This window comes from Pteropus alecto, unplaced genomic scaffold (assembly GCF_000325575.1).
Source record: "Pteropus alecto unplaced genomic scaffold, ASM32557v1 scaffold7, whole genome shotgun sequence".
NCBI lineage: Eukaryota > Metazoa > Chordata > Mammalia > Chiroptera > Pteropodidae > Pteropus > Pteropus alecto.
The window spans coordinates 63,567,004-63,575,397 of record NW_006494614.1 but is presented as its reverse complement, the minus strand read 5'-3'; the positions used below and the strand labels follow the sequence as shown (position 1 = coordinate 63,575,397).

At 40.6% G+C, this 8,394-nt stretch overlaps 1 protein-coding gene across 6 annotated transcripts in view; it reads left to right on the top strand.

The window, feature by feature from the left end:
• The first annotated feature begins 1,803 nt into the window (after nt 1–1,803).
• ANKRD11 (ankyrin repeat domain 11) overlaps nt 1,804–8,394 on the top strand; it is a 129,945-nt gene continuing 123,354 nt past the window's right edge. For 3 of the 6 annotated variants that reach the window (XM_006926769.3, XM_025042689.1, XM_006926767.3), the window contains exon 1: nt 1,804–1,888. The gene's annotated coding sequence lies outside the window, so the exon portion shown is untranslated. Of the gene's footprint in view, nt 1,889–3,482; nt 3,607–8,394 lie in introns of all 6 variants that reach the window. The other 3 variants (XM_015600351.2, XM_025042687.1, XM_025042691.1) reach the window with 2 other exon arrangements.

Genomic DNA, 8,394 nt, shown 5'->3' with positions numbered 1-8,394 from the left:
GTGTTATTGTGTTCATATGACAAGGTTACTTGATTTAATTTCTTGGGTATAGGAAGTTTGAGAGGTTTCTAAATAAAATCTATATTTTGTAGTTGTTTTGGCAGATTGTATATTTTGTCATTTGTTTTTGTTTTTTGTTTTTTGATATTAGACTTTGGATTCACCTTCAAATTGTTGAACTTGCTACATTGTAATTGTAAAAATGTTTGATTTTTGTGAAAATGTTTTTAGTTGTCTATGTACCCTTAAATTTGTAGTTATGAATGATAGAAATAAATTATTTCAGTTAATTACACAAAATGTAAGTGTGACCAGTTGTATAATTTAGGGGCCAGGGATTAGCCTGGCTTTCATGTGATGTGGCCATTGCTTTGTTCTTTCTACTCTCTGTCAGTGCAGCAGAGGGGACGAGGAGCATGCAGCCTCTGTTACAGAGTTTTGGAAGACTGTAGCTAGTATATCATGTGAGTTGCAGGGATTATTATGGTATAAATATGAAAACCAGCTCCCCGTACCCTGTACTCCAGCCGTCCCTGCTTTACCAATACTGTTGAAACTTCTGGGTGCTCTTCCCAGTTGGTATACCTGCCCCTCTCCCCCAAGAGGAACCATTATTTTGAGCTTTATATTTCATAATTACTTGCTTTTCATTGACGTTTTACTGTGTACATAGTAAATCAAATATATTAAGTTTCTTGTGCTTTTGAAAGACACAAATACAATATATCCCTCAGACCTTTGAGATTTGGTTATGTAGATACATATAGTTGTAGTTCAATAATTAATAAAGAGATTGTTTATGTGTGGACTATCTCTGTCAGGAATGAATTAGAGGGAGGCAGCTTGTTGAATGGGCTTCTCTGCTCTGTAGGCTTTGGCACTGTGTGCTCACCATAGTATCCAGCTACCCCCAGACAACATTTCTTAATCATGTTTACAAAACGTGCAGGCCCTCCTGGGTTGTCCTGATCTTCCTGCTTCTCCTGAGTTGTTGGGAGGAACTCAAATGCACGGTAGGGTGCTAGAATCATGTTTCTGAACTGGAGTCAAATGAAGAACATTGATCTGATTTATGGTCCTTTCTCTTTGAGAATGAATTTCTAAGTAGATTGAGGGAGAGATCGAGGGGTGTGGGGTAGATATAGGGTAGTCAGGATTGTCCCGTTGAGAGGCACCAGGGAGCACAGACAAAATGGAAGAGACAATGTGCGCGGTGCTCACGTTGAGGGCCTTCCAAGTAGAGGCCTTACGGAGCTGGGAGGTGGAGGTGGAGACTGTGGGAGGCAGAAAGGTGGGCAGTCGGGGTTTTGTGAGCAAAAGGGAGAGTTTGGGTTTTATTCTGAGTGTGAAAGGAAGTCTGCAGAGGATGCAAAATGCATCACTTTATCAGTTTTAGTAATTGTGAGATTTCTATTACATGTAAGGAGAAAAATGTGTGAACGGCTCCTCCAGGGCCCCAGTCCTGAGGCTCTTGCTCTGGGGAGAATGACAGGTTCACCTTAGCCTGGCCTTTCTGGGCACTGGTTTCTAGGAACAATTTCTGAAAACAGACACAAAACTTCCATTTGGATAGTGCCCTAAAACAAATAATCAGGTGTGATTCTATTTCCCTGGACTTTACTCTCCCTTTATAACTCAAAATCAGACAGACAAACATCTTAAAAATTTTTTGATTATCTGGAGTTAAGCAAAATTAAGAAAGGTTGTAATGGAATAAATGGCTGGTCCAAATGGAGAGGGATAAATTGTAAATAGAACTGAAGTAGAAATTATTTACCTAACCTAACTTTACTCTTGTTTCAGAATATACACAGTACTGCTCTGGACACACCCTTTATTGGATTTAATATACAGCCCTCATCGACATCGACTTTCAGCTATGGAATCGGTAAATATTTTATTGCATTGTCTTTCATCAATTTGTGTTTATTTTCATTGGTTTGTAAAAAAGAGTATCAAAATAATGCTTCAGTCTCCAAATTGTTTTGAGCTTGACACTTTTGACTAAGTGTTTTGAATTTTGTTGTGGATTTCACCTAGATGAGGATGTTTCAGAGTGGTGGTAGTGAGCCGTGTGGGTTAATAAACAGCATCCCAGTGAGGAATTCTGCAGAAAAATTAATCAGATTGGTAGCTGGGCCTGTGAAGGAAGTTTCTTCTCAACATTATCTTACTTGCTCCATCCCCAAGTGGTCTGGAGACCACTGGACCTTGTGCTCGCCTGTTTTGTGCTCTCTGTGTTCTGCATTAACACTTTGCACGAAGGTTCTGTGCTCTCGTCTGGTGTCTTGTCTGTCTGGGCAGTGAGGAGCTGCTGAGTAGTCTTGGTAGCTACTCCATGATGTCATTAGAAATTTGAGGCCAGTATGTATGGTGTGGTCGGTGGGTAAGGAATGGGAGGGATAATTTTGCTAGGTTGCCATGACTCTTTTTCTTCGCTTGGGACTTAACTGGCAGATATTTGGAGTCTTCCTTAAAGACTGTGGTCTCAGGTTTGACTTGAGCATCTTTTACTCCAGGACAAAGCCCTTCTTTGGCATATACTTTATTTCCTCTGATATGTGGGTTGATAACAATTGGAAGGGAAACTCTTGGTTCATTTTGGTTTTTCATGTGTTGGCCAGGTATTAGTGTTTTAAAGCAGACAGTCCAAAATGTATTATCTATTTTGTGGTGTTGTTCCCAGCAGACATAAAGGAAATGTTTCCTGCTACTTCCTTGAATGAGGCCACTTTGAAATGTACCTGGCTGGTCTCGTTGACTTAAATAGTTTTCTTGAAAATGGAGATAAGGTTTGATGGAAAAGAGATCTTAGATGTCTCTGGCAGTAGGCCTAGAATTGTCTTCTCTTAATCTACAGGATGATTAACAGTTTGAAAGAAGCCAGCTCAGCCAGTTAGGGGTGTTGGTGACTAGGTGGGATAATGGTGGGCTTTGTCACACCTTGGCAATGCTTACCAGGACGTGCATGTGGATTCAGCTTGGTTGTCATAAGCAGTGGGGCAGCCATTGAGAGACTAGGTCCAGGAGAGACCCATGCCTGCAGGCTTAGCTTTGCCTTTTTTAGAAACTGTAATATTGGTTTAATTTATAACAAGGAAAAACAAAATGTTGCTTAAAATAGGTTCTTTTTTTAAAAAAATAATGTTTTTATTTTTAAATTACAAATTAAATTCTTAATAAGTATTCGATGATTCCTGATTAAAGAAAACAAGTTACCAGATTCTTGGGTTGGCCCAATTGGTCTGGTGGATTGAGAGCAATGGAGGTGTTAAATGTTTAGAAAGTTTTCGACATTTGAAGGATTTGCTTTTTTGACCATAACACAGTAATAATTCAAGGTATCTAATGCCATTTATCACTTTAGTGAACCATAAATATTCAGTTAATATTGATAATAGTCTTTAAAAAAAATCTACAGTGTTTGGATTGAATAAACATAAAGATTCTTATTAATATGAGGTGCTGTTTTGACTGCCCAGCAGGTAGGTCTGCTCCTGGGTCAGTGGCGGCCCCAGTGTGTGAGAGCAGGGACCAGGAGTCAGGGGCTGTAGCAGTGTTGAGCAGCTGAGGTCTACCCTTCATTATATTTCCTGGCATTAAAAGGTACATTTTAAAAAATAGAATTATTTTGCATATTCTCTAATAATTTTTCATCGTTGTTCATATTATTCACTATTTTAAATTTTCATTTTGACCATGTAAAGTAGAATGTGAGCCATTTCGATCAGATTAAAATTACCTTTTCTGACAGAGATGAGCTTGTTAAAGCTCCTTTAGTGTTTACTACTTACTGTGTGCTCATCTCCCATCTGGATATCATTTAGGGGCTCAGTTTGGGTGGATTCTGGGTTGGTCCTGCCATGAATTATTCTAGGTATGGCTGTCTGTGGTGACTGGTGCTAGCTCTGTGACTTTGGGCCTATGTCTTCAATCCTGTGAGCCTTGGTTTTTCCCCTTATGAATGTGGTAATGGTGATACCCATCTTCAAGTTTCTTTAGAGATTAAGTGACACTGTTTATGAATATAGAGCACCATGAAAATAGAAGCTTTAAACTGATTAGATTTAGCTTAAAAAAAAAAAAAGCCTTTCGATAGCATAAAACTCTAGTTTCAGCTGACAGCTGATGTAATTCTCACTTTGTTAACATCTTTCTTGGTAAAGCAGAAGGGTCAAGTCCTTTCTAGACAAGTGATGAGATTGAAATGGCTCTTGATGGCACACATTTCACTAAGTTTAGTTGAGTGAGTAGATATGAGAGTCAGAGTGAGTGAGGCCCGGCTGCTGATGAGAATGGTTTTCCGCCACTGACTGACCTCTTAGGTGGCATATGAATGTTACATTCACACTTAAGGTAAATCAGGATATTTGAATTATGTTTCTAAAAACAAAATGGTTTCTGAAAGTGGCATGTTATAATAATAAAGCCAGTGTTGTTTATATGAATAGAGGCTTAGATTTAATGGTTTATATTTTTAATCGAACATCTCTATTTAAAATAGAAAGGTGATCACTTTTTGATTTGTTGAAAGGTTGACTTTGTAAGGCATGTGGAAAAGTGATATGCATAGTCTCTCAGTGTCCCTGGATGCGATGCTGACCCAGTGTACTCTGAGCAGGCTGTGCTCCCTGTAGAGAGAGAATTATGCACCGCTGACACTCGACACTCCATCCCTGAGAGCTCGGGGACTGGAAGTCTTGTTAGCAACAGAACCTAGTCCCCTTCTACCTGATGTTTATATGCTGGTGACAATGGGGGCGGTAGGTAGAGTGGTAGTGATAGGGTCCTGCCTGAGCAACAAGCTTGGAGGGGATGGGGAGGGAGGATGCTTTGCCATCTGATATTGAAGCAGAGAGAAAAGCTCTCACTAGGCAGATTCCTCTGCTCCCACTTGTATGGTAGGACTGATGATTCTCTCTGACCTTGCCATCACCCCAGGTACTAGTTGGCTGTTAGGTACCTTCCTGGTCAGGGCACATGTGGATACCATGGTCTACGCAGTGGGCTGGGTTGGATTTGCAGGTTATAAGAAACATGTATGTCCTAATGCTAATTTATTTGCATTTTTAACAAAGAGTTTTTTTTCTTTTTAGGATTTAAAGTTAGATAAAGCATACTTCATTTCATTATCAAAGAAATGTGCATAGCTTGTTACGCCAATACAGTTAACTGAATTTTTGAGTATAATGAATTTTTATTGTAATTTTAGGGTTCTGGGGAATATTCTTTGGCTAAGTTTCTCTAAACCGCATATAAAGTACAGAATATTAGATATCATTTAAGTTAGATTTCATTAAATACATTTTTTTTTTGTTAATATATAAAAGTTGGCAATTGTATTTAAACACTTTTCCCCAGAAGTGCTAGTTTCCCCAGCTCAGCTCTTGCTGATTAGTAGAACTTTGGTCTTCTTATTCCAAGATATTTGAATTGGTAGGAGCTCATGTGCCAGGGAGAGAGTTTGGAAAGTAGGCAGGTCAGAGCAGAAGGGAAGCGCTTCCCAACAGTAGTTGTGCAAACACTGTGAGTTCAGGTTGTCTGGAAGTTTCTAGCTGGAATGGGCCTCTGGGCTCTGTGATTCTCTACTGCATGGGGAAGGAAGGCATGTAGAGATTACCTGCTTGAGACTGAGAAGGATTCGCGGGCTGTTCATAATCATTTGAGGGTTATAATATTGCTGTTATTTTCCTTTCATTGTTAACTACAGATATTCTCCTGGAGTCATTATTTATTTTACTTTTTAATACCATCACATTTTAAAACTGGCTAAAGGGATTTCCCTATTTTTGTATTTGAGGATGAAGAGATTTGCCTGTATCCTGGCTTGGAGTAGATGTTCCATAAGTTCTGTAAAAATTGAGCTGAACTTAACTGCTGGACCTTGCTGAATGTAACTCAGGGAAAGATGGCTCTGTACAGCTTAAAAATGTTTGCTACAGGAAGTTCTTTGTGCAGCCCACTTGATCTTGATGGGAGGGAAAAGGTTGCAGGAGGAAAGTGTGTTGGTGGGACTGTGTCTGGGGATTGGCTGGAACAGAGTCAGGAGGCATTTTCATGATGGGCTTGCTGAGAATTTTAGTCTCTTCACTCTAGAGTAGGTAATTTGATTGTTACTTGTGTTGCCTGTTGGGAGAAGGGATTTAGGATGTTCTTAATGTCAAAAAAAAAAAGGGGGGGGGCGGTTGTGGGGCTTGTAGTGTACATTATTCTGAATGTGAAGATGCTGTGTTTGGTCCAGCCAGATCAGTCTGCACCATCTCTTAGTTGCCACTGAGGTTCCTCCCAGCTGTGTGAGGGATACTAAAGATGGAGCTAAGTGTTGGCCCGGGTAGCAAGTTTGAAAGAGAGGCAGAGCAGAACAGTGGTCCAGTCTCTGGGCCCATGATTGTACCAGCAAGTGCCAGAGGTCAGGGAGGGCAGGGTCTTTGTGGTGTGGCCCTGCACATGTTCACAGCATTGGCTGCAGCACCAGCATGGAGTCCCGAGCCTTAGGCCAGGTGACTGCCACCCTTCCTCTGAATCTCACTCTAAGGAAACCAAATGTGGAGGCTGGGTGTCCAGAACATGTTGACTTTGGCAGTGGGAGCTGCCAAGTCTTGGCTTGCGTCGTGACCTAGTATGTAAGGCTTTGCTTAGAAGCACACATGCCCACGTGTACACACACATTTTCTTTTTCACCACTGACCTCTTTGTTTTCCTTCACAGCCACCCCCCCCCCTCTTCTGTTTAAGTTCAGAGTCGCTGCCTTGGGCTGAAATTGAGCTCCTGTGTACTCAACTCGGCCTGAGCAGGAATAGGAAAAGAGGTAAAGAAGTGAAATGAGAAGGGGTTCTTTGGAAATCAAATAAATCTTTTCATTGAAAGCTTTTGACTTTGTTGACCTTTTGGTAACAGATAGTTGTTTATTGGAAAAAAATCCCTGGAGACCTTGTCCACATCTGAGGAAGGTAGCAGCCGCTGTCTGAATCTTGGGTATTTTTGGAGGTCAGAGGGCAGAGCGAAAGGGAGGAGTCAAAGGTAGTGTTTTCCCTCTGGCACCTGGTCTCTGTGGGAGCAGATGCTCAGTTGATGGCGACTTCATCTGGGCAGGGCATCTTGTATCTGGTATGTGGGCCTAGATCATTCGTTTCCATTATCATCTTTTATTAATCTTCTCTTCAGTCCATTTTCTCCATCTCCTGGATGAGGTCAGCCTCTGTTTAAAATTTATTCTTGTTCATTTTTGTTAGTGGGAACCAGAGTTCTAAACATTTCATCCTAGTGGCTGACCAGATGTCACCTTTGGAGACAGACAGCCTCTGGAGAGTATCATGTGATGCTCAGGTGACTGTACCTACATGACTGGGTTTTATAATGTGCTTATGTTAAATTCTTTCCTTTAGCAGAATAACAAACAGTGTTATAAAATTAGATTGAAATTGAGAATTGAGTTGGAAGATGCCAATTTATATGTGGCCAGTTTTTATTAAAGAAATCCTACAACATCCTAGGGTATTTTAGCATGATAATACTACATTTTAAATTTCAATGTTATAATTTTAAAAATTTCTATTAACACAACCAATTTTTCTGTTCTTTTGAAAAGTTTACAGTCTTACCTTTTCCCCCCATCACCATTACCCCCATGTATTTTTGGCAGTGGGCAGAGTAGTAGTTTAACAGAGGATCCATGGGAACACTGGCTACAGGATCTGTAGAAAGAATGGAGACAAAGTGTTTATAGATGAGTCTCTAATAGAGTTGTTTGTGCATTGGATGCTGGAGCCTGTGGAATTGGGGCTTTATTTCAGCCCAGAAACTGTTCTAACACTGCCATCTCCGAGACAGTCTTTGGGCCTTTGAGTCCTGCGGAGATACATCTGGGGTAGACAAGTTTGCCACCAAGCCTGGAGTGGCACAGCTGGAGAAACCCTGTTTCGAGCGTTTTGGTGTTTGAGCTCATCTAATTTCCTTAAAATAAAACCTTACTTTAAAAAAAATCATTTTTCTTTGCGTTTGAGGCTCTTCTCTTTAAGTCGCCTGGTGTATGACCTGCCTTGCAGACCACTTCTGGCATTCTTTACCTGGTGACTACTTTTCTTCTAGGTTTCTGCTCAGAGAGTCTTTCACTTAGTCTTCTTTTCCTCTGCAAAACCCAAGAAAATAGCGTTTTCTACATTTTTTATTATAAGATTCTAGGCCTCAAAGATGTTGAATATTAGGGTTTTCATTGTTCTGTAGCTGATGAGGGCAGAGTAAGTGCTTGAATCTTGGGGTCCTTCTTACAGTAACATAAATGATGGCCATGTTAGCAGTTGACCTTATAGAAGGTTGAAGCGGGTGGGAGGAGAAGGGTGCTGGGAGTAAAATGAAGTGGTTATACTGAACGGGTTTGTTCTAGCCACTGGCATT